Here is a 12,359-nt window from a genome sequence, read left to right as displayed (position 1 = left end):
CTGCCCGTTCTGCCGCCGTAACGGGGAGTCCCGCGCGGTGTGGAGCAGCCACGCTCTGAAGGACGCGCGTGGCCGCGTGCTGTGCCCCATCCTGCGGCGCTACGTGTGTCCGCAGTGCGGCGCCACGCGGGACAACGCGCACACCAGGAGGTTCTGCCCGCTCACCCCGGCGTCATATCGCTCTGTGTATGCACCGAGAGCACGGGGACACGGGGACGGCGGTGACTGATAGCAGGTAATGGGGTATGGGGTTATAGGGGCTATTAGGTGATGGGCTTGTGGGTTATCGGGTTATTTATGGGGTTGTGGGGGTTATGGGGTTGGCTATGGGGTTATGGGGTTATAGGGGTATGGGGTTATTGGGGTTTGGGGTTGTGGGGTTATAAGGGGTTATGGGCTATAGGGGTTATGGGGTTGGCCCCCACATATTGTACTGTGTGTGTCGGGGCAGTTGTGGTGGTGATGATGTTAATTAAGGCCGTAATTACTAATTACTATTACTAATAACGCACTCTGTGTCATCCCCAGGCTGTGCTGAGCGCAACGTGGGACAGAAGGCAGCAGCTGGGCACCAACTGTGCACCATCATTAGTGCACTATCACTTGTGCACCATCATTTGTACACCATCAGCTTTGCACCACCACTTGTGCACCATCATCTTTACACCATCACTTTACACCTTCAGTTGTGCATCATCACTTGTGCACCATACCTTTGCACCATCACTTTGCACCACTACTTTGTACCATCATTTGTACACCATCACTTGTGCACCATCACTTTGCAGCATCCCTTTGCACCTTCAGTTGTGCACCACCACTTTGCACCATCATTTGTGCACCTTCAGTTGTGCACCACCACTTTGCACCATCATTTGTGCACCTTCAGTTGTGCACCACCACTTTGCACCATCATTTGTGCACCTTCAGTTGTGCACCACCACTTTGCACCATCATTTGTGCACCGTCAGCTTTACACCACCACTTTGCACCAGGAGCAGAGCTCAGCAGCCGTTCCCTGTTGTGTTGTTGTGTTATTGTGTAGTTGTGTTGTTCCAACCCTGCTCACACTCGTGTGTTTATTGCACCATTATGGGCTTTTTTCCCCCAATAAAGCCCCACTCACAGCTGCAGCTTCATCCTGGCTCGTCCCCCTCCATCTTCCTCCTCCTCCTCCTGCTGTTGTTCACCCCCCGGCTCCGCTCACGACGCAGCCGCAGCAGCGACTCCAGGGCACGATGGGCGCTCATCACACGGCGGCTGTAGGATAATGGGACCCCATAGGGGATAATGAGACCCCATAGAGACCAATGAGACCTCATAGGGAACAATGGGACCCCACAGAGACCAATGAGACCCCATAGGGGGCAATGAGAGTCCCCATAAGGGACAGTGAGACCCCATAGGGGATAGTGAGACCCCTATAGGGCACAATGGGCGCTCATCACACGGCGGCTGCAGGGACAATGAGACCCCATAGGGGACAGTGAGACCCCATAGAGACCAATGAGACCCCATAGGGGATAATGAGAGCCCATAGGGGATAGTGAGACCCCACAGGGGACAGTGAGACCCCACAGGGGACAGTGAGACCCCATAAGTGCCAATGGGACCCTAACCCCCCCCCAGCACTCACTTGAGGTTGGACAGCTCGAGGATCAGCCCCCCCAGCACCGCAGACGCATCCTCACGTGGTGCCACCTCATTCCTGGGGGTCAAAGGGGGTGAAAATGGCACCAATCCGGGGCTTTTTAAGCCCAAAATGAGCTCTGGGTTCTAGTGGGGGGAGGGGGTTTGACCTGGGGGTGCAGCTGGGTGAGGCCAGGTGCCCATCGGCGTCCACAGGGCACAGAGGGGCTGCAGGCTGGGAGGGGGTGGGGGGCTGGGGGAAAAATGGGGTGAAATGGGGGCAACTGGGGCAACAGGGGATGAACTGGGGGGAACTGGGATGAACTGGGGTGAATGGGGGGGGATTGGGGGATATGAGAGTGACTTGGGGGGGGAACTGGAGTGATGTGGGGTGAATTGGGGTGAATGGGGGAGAATTGGGGGGATTGGGGGGGTCTGAGAGTGACTGGGGGGGGAACTGGGATGAATTAGGGTGAATGGGAGAGAACAGGGGGGGATTGGGGGGATCTGAGGGTGACTTGGGGGGAACTGAGATGATTTGGGGTGAATGGGGGCAAATTGAGGGGGACTGGGGGATATGAGAGTGACTTGGGGGGGGACTGGGATGAATTGGGGTGAATGGGGGGAAATTGGGGAGGATTGGGGGATCTGAGGGTGACTTGGGGTGGGACTGGGATGAATTTGGGTGATTTGGGGGTGAATTGGGGGGGATTGGGGGGATCTAAGAGTGACTTGGGGGGGGAATTGGTGTGATTTGGGATGATTTGGGGGTGAATGGGGGGGAACTGGGGTGAACTGGGGCACCAAGGGCTGAACTGGGGGGAACTGGGATGAAATGGGGTGAACTGGGGGGATCTGAGGGTGACTTGGGGGGGGAACTGGGATGATGTGGGGTGAAATGGGGGTGAATGGGGGGGGATTGGGGGATATGAGAGTGACCTGGGGGGGGACTGGGGTGATGTGGGGTGAATTGGGGTGCATGGGGGAGAATTGGGGGTATTGGGGGGGTCTGAGAGTGACGGGGGGGAACTGGGATGAACTGGGGTGAATGGGGACAAATTGGGGGGGATTGGGGGAACTGAGGGTGACTTGGGGGGGGACTGGGGTGAATTGGGGTGAATGGGGGAGAATTGGGGAGGTTGGGGAGGGACTGGGATGAATTGGGGTGATTTGGGGTGAATGGGGGCAAGGGGGATCTGAGAGTGACTGGGGGGGGAACTGGGATGAATTAGGGTGAATGGGAGAGAACAGGGGGGGATTGGGGGGATCTGAGGGTGACTTGGGGGGAACTGAGATGATTTGGGGTGAATGGGGGCAAATTGAGGGGGACTGGGGGATATGAGAGTGACCTGAGGGGGAACTGGGATGAATTTGTGTGATTTGGGGGTGAATGGCGGAGAACTGGGGTTAACTGGGGTAAGTTGGAGTGATTTGGGGTGAACTGGGGTAAATTGGGGCAATCTAGAGTGGAATGGGGGGTAAACTGGGGTGAACTGGAGCTCTATGGGGTGAAGTGGGACAATATGGGGTGCAGTGGGGTGCTATGGGGCTGTTCCCTATTGGTTCTCATAGTACTCTGGCATTACCTGCAGGAGCTCGGTGTCCCCCCCTGGCACCCCACTGTGCTCCGGTGCTGAGATGTGGGGCAGCCCCACAGTGCCAGCCCCATAGCGCTCCTCATGCTCTGCCCCACAAGTGGGCTCCGCTTTGGCTGCCCACTCCCCCTCCAATGGCTCTTTGGTGGCCTCAATGCATTCTGTGCCCCCATCGGTGTCACTATGGGGCTGTGGGGTGCTATGGGGCTGTAGGTCCCCCATCTCAGGGCTGTTCTGGTCCTCCTGCTGCTCGCAGCCATCCATCCCATCCTGGAACAAACCCCCCCATAACCTGTGTGCTCCCTACCCCATAACCATGGAGAGCTGTGGGGTGACGCTGGGGGGGCAGAGGCCCTGTCCTACCTGTGCCAATGGGGCTGCTGTGGGGCTGAGCTCCTCCATCACGCTGAGCTGTGGGGCGGCTGCTGGGCCTCCGTTATCAGAGCGGCTGTAACCAAACAGACCCCAAACCCCATCAGCTGGGGGGCACCGGGACCCATTGCTGGCCCCAGGCCCCATTCCTACCCCCAAGCCCCATTTCCACCTCCAGCCCCCCCTCTGCCCCCCACCCTCCCATTTCCCCCCATTACCTCTCTGTTCCATCTCCATGCACTGAGTCCATCCCTCCGCCATTGTCCAGAGCGTCGCCTCCAATCATGGCCCCCATACTGATGTCCTCCATATTGGTGTCCCCCCCATTTATGTCTCCCCCATTGCTGTCCCCCATATTGCTGTCTCCCCCCTTGGTGTCCCCCGTATTAGTGTCCCCTCCACTTACATACCCCTCATTGCTGCCCCCTCTATTGGTGTCCCCCCCATTTCTGTCCCTCTCCTTGATGTCCCCTCCATTGATGTCCCCCTCATTGGTGTCCCCCATATTGCTGCCCCCTCCATTGGTTTCCTCTTCCTCGGTGCCCCCCATATTAGTATCCCCCCCCTTGGTGTCCCCTCTATTGATGTCCTCCCCCTTGGTATCCACTCCATTAGTGTCTGCCATATTGGTGTCCACCATACTGGTGTCCCCTCCCTTGCTGTCCCTCCCCTTGGTGTCCCTGTCCCCTCCATTTTTGTCCCCTCCATTGGTGTCCACCATATTGGTGTCCGCCATATTGGTGTTTGCCATATTGGTGTCCCCCCCCTTGGTGTCCCCTCTATTGTTGTCCTCCCCATTGGTGCCCCATCCAATCATGTCCCCCCCCTTGCTGTCCGCCATATTGGTGTCCCCTCCATTGTTTCCCCCCTCATTGGTGTCCCCTCTATAAGTGTACCCTCCATTGATGTCCCCCCCCTTGCTGTCCCCCATATTAGTGTCCCCCCCATTAGTGTCCTCCATATTGCTGTCCACCATATTGCTGCCCACCATATTGCTGTCCCCCATATTGGTGTCCCCTCCATTTGTGCCCCCTCCATTGATGTCCCCCCCCTTGCTGTCCACCATATTGTTGTCCCCACTATAGTCGTCCCCCCCCTTGTTGTCTCCCCTCAGTCCTGCCCTGACTTTGACATTGGGGCCATCATGGTGGTCAACACCTGCAAGAGGAACAGCAGCTGCTTGGACGCCATTTTGTGGCCATGTTGAGGCCCTTTGGAAACCATTTTGTGACCATTTGGTGGCCATTTTGAGGCCATTTTGCGGCTGCTTGGAGGCCATTTGGTGACCATTTTGAGACCGCTTGGAGGCCCATTGGAGGACATTTTGAGACCATTTTAAGGCCATTTTTTGGCCATTTGGAGGCCATTTTAAGTCATTACCTGTCACCTGGCTGCTCCTCCTTTTGCCCATGGCGCCGCTCACCTGAGGGGAACACACGCCCATTGAGCATTATTTCCTCACTATTTCCCCTCAAATCCCCCCTGGCCGCCCGGTCTCTCTCACTCCACGTCCCAGAATAACACCGTTATCCCGCTATAACGAGGCCCAATGGCGCCCATCCCGCCCCAAGGCCCTTCCCGGCCCCGCCGCCATTTTGCTTCACCTCAGCTCCCGCCCGACGCCTTCCCGCCTTTTTCACACCGCGCGCTCTGCGCCTGAGCCGCGCGGGGGACGCTGGGAGTTGCAGTCCCCGGAGAGACGTAACGCGGCGCAGCGCGGGGGACACTGGGACTTGCAGTTCGCGGCGCGCCGTAAAGCACAGCGGGGTGCGGCGCTTTTGCGACAGCGTCGCCGTAAAGTGCGGAGGTGTTGGTAGCCCCGTAGGAGGAAGCGGTGAGTGGGGACGGACCGGGACCGGGGGGGTCCGATGGGGGGGGATCGAACGGCGGGGTCCAATAGAGGGGGGATAGTCCGGGGGGGGTCCAATGGGGGGGATCTAATGGGGTGGGGGTCCGATGGGGGGGGTTCAGTGGGGGAGGGGGGGGGTACAACGGGGGGATCCAATGGAGGGCGGGGGATTCAATGGGGGGGGGGGGATACAATGGGGGGATCTAATGTGGGGGGGGTCCGATGGGGGGTGTACAACCGGGGGGGTCTGTGCTCTGTCACAGGCATACAAGCCTGTTGGAAGGAGTGCATTGAGGCTGCAGCGCCCAGATGATAAACCTGAGTTAGCTGTCACCAGCAACCAAGCTTACGGTTAATTTCTGAAACAAGATTAGTGATAGTATTTCCAGGCAGCTGGCACAGAAGCTTCTTGGATTACAGTGCTGACAACACACATTCACCAGAGCCAGCAATTACAAAAAAATTCCCCACTCCCACCAGACCTTGAAGGACAGAGACCAATTTAGGTTTCTTCACTCTCACGAAGGGGAGTAAGTAAGAAGTTTCACTCAGTAATTCAACCTTACAGAGGCTACTTAGTAATTCTGAGAATTTAAGGAATTATAAAATGATGGATAAAAATCAGAAGTATTTTGTATTTAAATATATGTATACATTATACAGTTATTCTAATGCGACATCAAATGATTACCATTTTGCCCACAGATGTGAGAACTGTTAAGAGAAAATATACTTGCTTTTAACCACTGTAGATCACTCATGGCACATACCTAAGGACAACATAACAGCTGAAAGCAGTAACTGGGAGAAACACTATACAAAGTATACAGATTGGGCTGCACATGCATCAAGTGATTTATTAACACAACGAGGTTGGGGGGGAAGAAGAGTTAAGTTTGATACCTGTTGTCTTCGTTTCTCCTCTTCAATAACAGCTTTGGCTTCTGCCTCTTTTATCTGTCCAGACATACAAAGTGATAAGTAACTGTTGTAAAAGCAGGTAAAACTATTATCTTACAGAGCCATAATTTATAGAACAGTTCTCAGAAAAGCGAGCAAAACCTTCACCAAGTGAGCTATGAGCTTACTCAGATTCTAAAACATTCTGTGAAAAACCTCTATCAATTCATGTTTGAAAAACATGGAACATAAGAGACGCTACCATGTTATAAAACTAAACTTCTGACTAACTGGAAAATTCAAATGACAAATATAAAACCTGGGGAAAATATAAATATATATATTCATTAATACCAGGGAAAATTCCTTAATAAAGTCACTCTAAGCTTTCAGTAACTCAATCCTCAATTCAGCACACTGTACACTGATGGGTAAATCCTTATATATGTATGTAATTTACACTCACACACTTCATTCCAAGTAGTTAAATATGCCCTGACTGCTAGAGCAAAAGGAAATCTGCACTTTTGTACCAAATGACATATTGGATAATGCATACTCATATTGTTCTACTGCTCTTGTCGTAATGGAAACTGTCAATGCAATTACATTTGCTTCCCCATCAGAAAGTTTTATGAAAAATAAAACCTGGAACTACAACTGATCACTCTACAGAACTGTTACATAGCATTCAAGACAGCAAATTAAATGCCAGAAACTTAACCAGCTCATGCACCACTTCCTCATGTTTCCATAAAAGGCCTAGGAAAACAATGTGGATATTCTGTCTCTTTAGGTGAGATTATGCAGCAGTTTCTTTACTTCAAACAAAATTATTGGAGAGCATCCATGTTTACAATGGGCTGAAAAGCACATGCAGTTGCTGAAAGCTCTCTATAATTGTGGCAGTCACCTAATACTGTGTGACAGGAACACACAAGATAACACTTTGCTAACCTTCAAAGTAAAAGTAAGGCCTAAATGAAGTGCTTCTATAGCTCTCACTAGCAGTAATGATTTATTATCATTGATTAGCACTTCTTGGCTGAAGAGGAAATCTCCAGTTCCAATGTACATTAAAAATAAAGAGGTAATAGAGCATTACCTTAACACAGTGTTTCATCAAGTGAGTTGACACTATCTACAAGTAGTGCAATTCTCAGCTATAAGCCAGATTCAATAGTCCAAAAATTAAATGTGCAATTAAAGTGTACGCTGAGTTACAATGCATTTCTTGCTATTACTGTCTTGAAAAAATAGTGATCTGCCTGTTTTTTCCAACTTTTCTCAAGGCAATGAAGATAACATAACTAAAATGGATACACCACCTCAGACGCCTTCCGTTTCATTTCCTTGCATAACGCATCACACTCCAGGGAAACTTGGCCTTCTTGTATCTTGCTGCACTGTACTTCCTGTTAAGTATAAATTGAATTGTTTGTAATTCATTTCCCTATATAAAAATTTAATTATAACGTTCATTTTGTTGGGAAAATTGTAAAACAATTTTATTCGGTATATTTACAGAATGAAGCTAATAAATAAATATTATTTGAAACTGTAACTGTATTCAAGCATCCTTTTCTATTTTCCTTCTCTCTGATAAGATAAACTGAATCAAGAATAAATCAAGTGGTTCAGTTTAATTTTTCTTGTCTTTTTTTTTTCACTTATTTATTTAAGACAAAGCAATATAACCTCGTGAACTCTGTTACAAAAGATACCATGCAAAGTAACTAATAAGTAACTCTTCTGAAACTTCGTATCAATTCTCTAAACTGGCTGAAACTACAGGGCAAGGTCTGGTCATGGGAAGATCTCCCCTACTTCCTTCTCCTTCCTCCCCCTTACATTGAAGGCCAAAACAAACAACAACAACAACAGAAAAAAAACCAAAAAAAAACACCAACAAAACCAAAACAGAATACCAGCACAGAGAGAAAGTTATAATCTTATAATCTATACTACTAGCCTATGAAGAATTTTGTCAGGAAAGCACAGTAACATAGCCAGAAGCTATTCTGGTTTTCATGCTTTCTGACAATATGCAGAACAATTTTCATAGCATACAGCAAAATCCAAAAACTAACTTCTTCAGAGCAATTCCAGCATGCTAAGATAAACCACCTGCCTAGATGGTTAAGAATATGGTCCACTACAAGTTGTGGGTTACAAATTCAAGTGGTTTATACGACCTTGCATGTTTACATGCATAGCCTCATGATGCAACAGTTAACTTCAACACCAGAAAAGGAAGAAAAAATCCTCCTGTTTTGCACTCAAATTATGAGCTCCTACATTTGATATTAATTGTGATGGTTCAGATGAGGCATATTTACAGAGCAGCTTGGAATACGTGTCCTGTCAACTCCCAACTTCACCAGTAGTATACACAGACAGAAGACTGGTAGAGGAGAATTCAGCTGCAAATATTAGGTACTCAATTCTGTTTCTCCTTATCTTCAAGATTGCAGGCTGCAGGCACAGAAGACTGGTACACTGTCCTATCCAAGCTAAGAAAGAAGTGCACTATCTGCTGTAAGTATGCAGCTCCAAGCAAATATGCATAAGGACCTTCTGGAATCAAAGATACCCTAATTACGATCTCAGACAAGGGCAGATGCATAAAGCAAACGTTAAAAGACATCATCTTTCACACTACAGAAATGAGTCATATTTCTGCAGTCAGATTAGCTGCAACTAATACACAGTCCAATTATCAATGGCTTATTGGTTCTACCAGCATTTACCCTCTACACTGTAGCTCTCTGTACAAAAGAGAGCATGGATTTGGGGCTTGACCTGAAAAACAGTGAGATGATATTTAAGGTGGGGATAGTGTTTTCTTCTCTTTCTGAAGGGAGACACCATTTCATTAGGAATCAGAAGGACCACTTTGTGGCTATTTAAATAAGTGGGCTGTCATCATATAAGAATTAATTTTTATTAATTATATAATTAACTCAACAACCTTTCCACCTTATTAAAATCAAATTTACAAGATTGAGGGGGGGGAAAAAAGTAACCGTCATCATATTTAAGGACCATAAAACTTTCAGAATAGCAGATCTGGAATGTTCCATTTCAGGCCACTGTAAAAGTGAAAAGTGAGCATCCTAAACATTAATTTCATTGCTTCTTTCTACCACATTTCAGTTGGACATCCACATAATCACTGAAGACATCCCGGCACTCTGGGACAATAAAATCTGAACTGGTCTGAAATAGCTATACAGTGTCAGAACTCAGCAGAAGATGATGACACATTTCAGTTTTCCAAAAACAGTACGAAAATTAGGGACAGCAACAACTAGATGTAACAGAGCTATCATGGAAATACCCATCTTCCTTATTCAATTAAGTCTGGCATAAGAAACAAGACCTCAAAGATCATCAAGTCCAACTGTAAACCTATATCTTAAGGAACAAGAAGCAGAAGTATACACGCAACCAATGATATTATTGATTTTACTGAACACAGTAGAGTAAGAAAAACTGAAATTAGTAAGAGCACTTAGTCACAACAAAATAATTTATCCTCAGCAGAAGTCAACATTTCAACTTACAAATAAAGAAAAGCTAGTTATTTATAAGCAGAGACTGCTCAATTTGAAGCACGTACTCTGGGCATTACCATCCTTTCTCTTGGACACGCGCCCTGCAAGATCTGAGATTTCTGAAGACATTTCTTGGAGAAGCTAAGAACTCTGGGGAAACTGCATCTGTGTGGAAAGCTCAGAAGTTAACCGGGTCTTGAAAATAATTTAAGCATGCTTTGTTCAAGCCAGATAGTGAATTTTTCATTAACACTTGTCAAGAGGTCACAGCAGCCTCTGTTTTTCCCCTCATCATACTTGATAGCTATAAGCTTTGTCCTTTATCTCTGCTGAAAGCTAAGGATGCTGATGCCTCTGTTTGCTTTAAGGGCCTCAGACAACCGTCAATTAGGAATTCAAAACATCTGTGACTGTTCCAATTTATGTAATTATAAACTTCTCAGTTCCTAATGAGGAAAATGTGCTTTGACTTCTTAAATCACTCCAGATCATCTGATTATTTTCCTAATGGAACTACAAAAATTGAAGTGTGCTTGAAGAGAAAGGTATTGCAAATCTGGGAGCTAACATTTTCTACAATGAATTTTATTTTCCTTAGTGAATATTTTGATTGTTCCACCCAGACTTTCAGCTGCTGTTGCTGCTCTGCTCAAGTAACTGATTCTATTCCAGTCTTGACCAGAGACAATCCATGTACACAAGCCTAGGAACATACAAAGAAAATATGTCACTCTCAGAACTGCAACTTCAAAACTTACCTTTTTCAGTCGCTTACAAGGACACTTGAGTTTAACCTTCTGGCTGCAGTTCAGAGGACAATCACCTGAATGGCAAATCTCTTCACACCGGTGACCACAAGGCAACTACAAGCAAAACAAGAAATACCCCACCAATGAATAACTGAAATTGCATGCAGTCTATGAACTAGTTTTATTTCAGACACAGCAGCTAAACAGAAAATTCATTCAGCTCATCAGGTTTGTCTTCCTACCTGCAAAACTGCAAAGAAAAAGGTCAACTTATTTCACTAGTTACTCAGAGTTTTTTGGTTCACATAGAATTATTTATATTTTACTGGGAATGCTTGATCAAAAAACAATTTTTTCTTTCAAATGTTACAGGAACAGTCATCTCCACAATGATTCATATATCGACTGTCCTAACTACCTGTATGATGGAGGAATAAAAGTAGATGAAGTAAGAAGGAACTGAAAACTGAAATGAAGTGTGATGTGACCCAGCCTGACCCACAAATTGCTAACAAGAGGGTAGAATTAGAAGCAAAAATACCACAAAACTAGGTTTTATGTGCAAGAACCTTGCAAACTATGCAGGAGTCAAATACAGGCCACCAATATTCTTACACCTGAATTAATTTCACTAAATCCTAAATTTCTGCATTTGGTAAATTATCCTGTTTTTGACATCTGATAAATAGCATTTCCTTATTTTAAACTATCAGTGAAAATGTTAACACTTATAATGAAACTATTATTATTCCTTACTGTATATTATTATTCATTACTGGGATAATTTAAATATGCTGCTGCCTTTTAGGGATGTAACAGTGTTCCCAGAACGACATTAGAGATTAAAAACATAATTCACAAGAATAAAAACAAGTTTTCTTCCACAGCGTGTTGGGAGCTCAACTGACCTTGCTCAGGTCCCAAACAAAATCTTCATAATGATGATTTTTCATTTTCAATTACATAAATCAATACTGTCCAATACTGTTTATAAACAAAGGCAATAACTCATGTAAGATACCCAACTGATTCATTTATAAAGGTAGGTTTAAACAATATCACTCCCTGTACAGAAAGAGTTGGGGGAAAACACACTGGACAAATGACCACAGAGGCTCTTCCAGGATCCCACCTTAAGAGGCAAGAGCTTTTCCATTCATTTACATTTATTTTATCCAGCCATTAGTTCTTATCCACAGACTGAAAAACTTCTCTACTGTCCTTCCATAACAGGCTCTTTATTCCCATAATATTCCCTTCATTGAATTCCAAGCAGCTTCAATCAATGTTTCTTGAATATAGTAGCCAGAACTGCAAGTAATATTCCAGCTGGAAGAACATTGTACAATGCCTTAATTGCAGCTTATTCTCCACAGAATATCTTTTCCTATACATCTTCCACTCTCATGTTCACTTCTCTCCAGTTATCCATGCTGCAACGATAAGGATTTCTACTGTCTCCCAGGAGGGCTGTTATTGGCCTTGACATGCTCAGTCTCACTGGTTTTTCTGTATCTGTATCATGTCCCAAATGCATGTGTTCTGCTGCACATGTGTTTCCTCAGTTGTCACCTACTGACAACACACCAGAAATTCTCATAAGAAAATCCCAACGAGTTTTTGGTGCCAAGGTCATTACTGCAAACAGTGCAAGACTAGCCCTCAATTTGAGCCCTTGGAAAATCCCCTTATTGTCAACATCTCTCGT

General features: G+C 46.6%; 5 long non-coding RNA genes across 5 annotated transcripts; 2 read left to right on the top strand and 3 right to left on the bottom strand.

The window, feature by feature from the left end:
• Positions 1 to 1,170: 1,170 nt before the first annotated feature.
• On the bottom strand, positions 1,171 to 1,890 carry LOC146751817 (uncharacterized). The gene is made up of 3 exons (XR_014941164.1): positions 1,800 to 1,890; positions 1,637 to 1,708; positions 1,171 to 1,260 (listed from the first exon to the last, which is right to left on the bottom strand). It is a non-coding gene; the product is annotated as an uncharacterized LOC146751817 (long non-coding RNA).
• Positions 1,891 to 2,646: 756 nt separating this feature from the next.
• LOC146751816 (uncharacterized) lies at positions 2,647 to 3,955 on the bottom strand. Its single transcript, XR_014941131.1, has 3 exons — positions 3,815 to 3,955; positions 3,588 to 3,672; positions 2,647 to 3,494 (listed from the first exon to the last, which is right to left on the bottom strand). It is a non-coding gene; the product is annotated as an uncharacterized LOC146751816 (long non-coding RNA).
• A 252-nt stretch (positions 3,956 to 4,207) lies between these two features.
• Positions 4,208 to 5,279, bottom strand: LOC146751815 (uncharacterized). Its single transcript, XR_014941167.1, has 4 exons — positions 5,201 to 5,279; positions 4,977 to 5,019; positions 4,493 to 4,754; positions 4,208 to 4,214 (listed from the first exon to the last, which is right to left on the bottom strand). It is a non-coding gene; the product is annotated as an uncharacterized LOC146751815 (long non-coding RNA).
• A 97-nt stretch (positions 5,280 to 5,376) lies between these two features.
• LOC107313726 (uncharacterized) lies at positions 5,377 to 11,537 on the top strand. The gene is made up of 3 exons (XR_014941133.1): positions 5,377 to 5,430; positions 8,813 to 8,883; positions 11,024 to 11,537. It is a non-coding gene; the product is annotated as an uncharacterized LOC107313726 (long non-coding RNA).
• On the top strand, positions 5,671 to 7,991 carry LOC146751814 (uncharacterized). Its single transcript, XR_014941132.1, has 2 exons — positions 5,671 to 5,975; positions 7,638 to 7,991. It is a non-coding gene; the product is annotated as an uncharacterized LOC146751814 (long non-coding RNA).
• Positions 11,538 to 12,359: the final 822 nt, after the last annotated feature.

Source organism: Coturnix japonica, unplaced genomic scaffold (assembly GCF_054131305.1).
Source record: "Coturnix japonica strain WE unplaced genomic scaffold, WE-NBRP24 Scf061, whole genome shotgun sequence".
In the NCBI taxonomy this organism is placed as follows: domain Eukaryota; kingdom Metazoa; phylum Chordata; class Aves; order Galliformes; family Phasianidae; genus Coturnix; species Coturnix japonica.
This window is presented reverse-complemented; position numbering and strand designations above follow the sequence as displayed.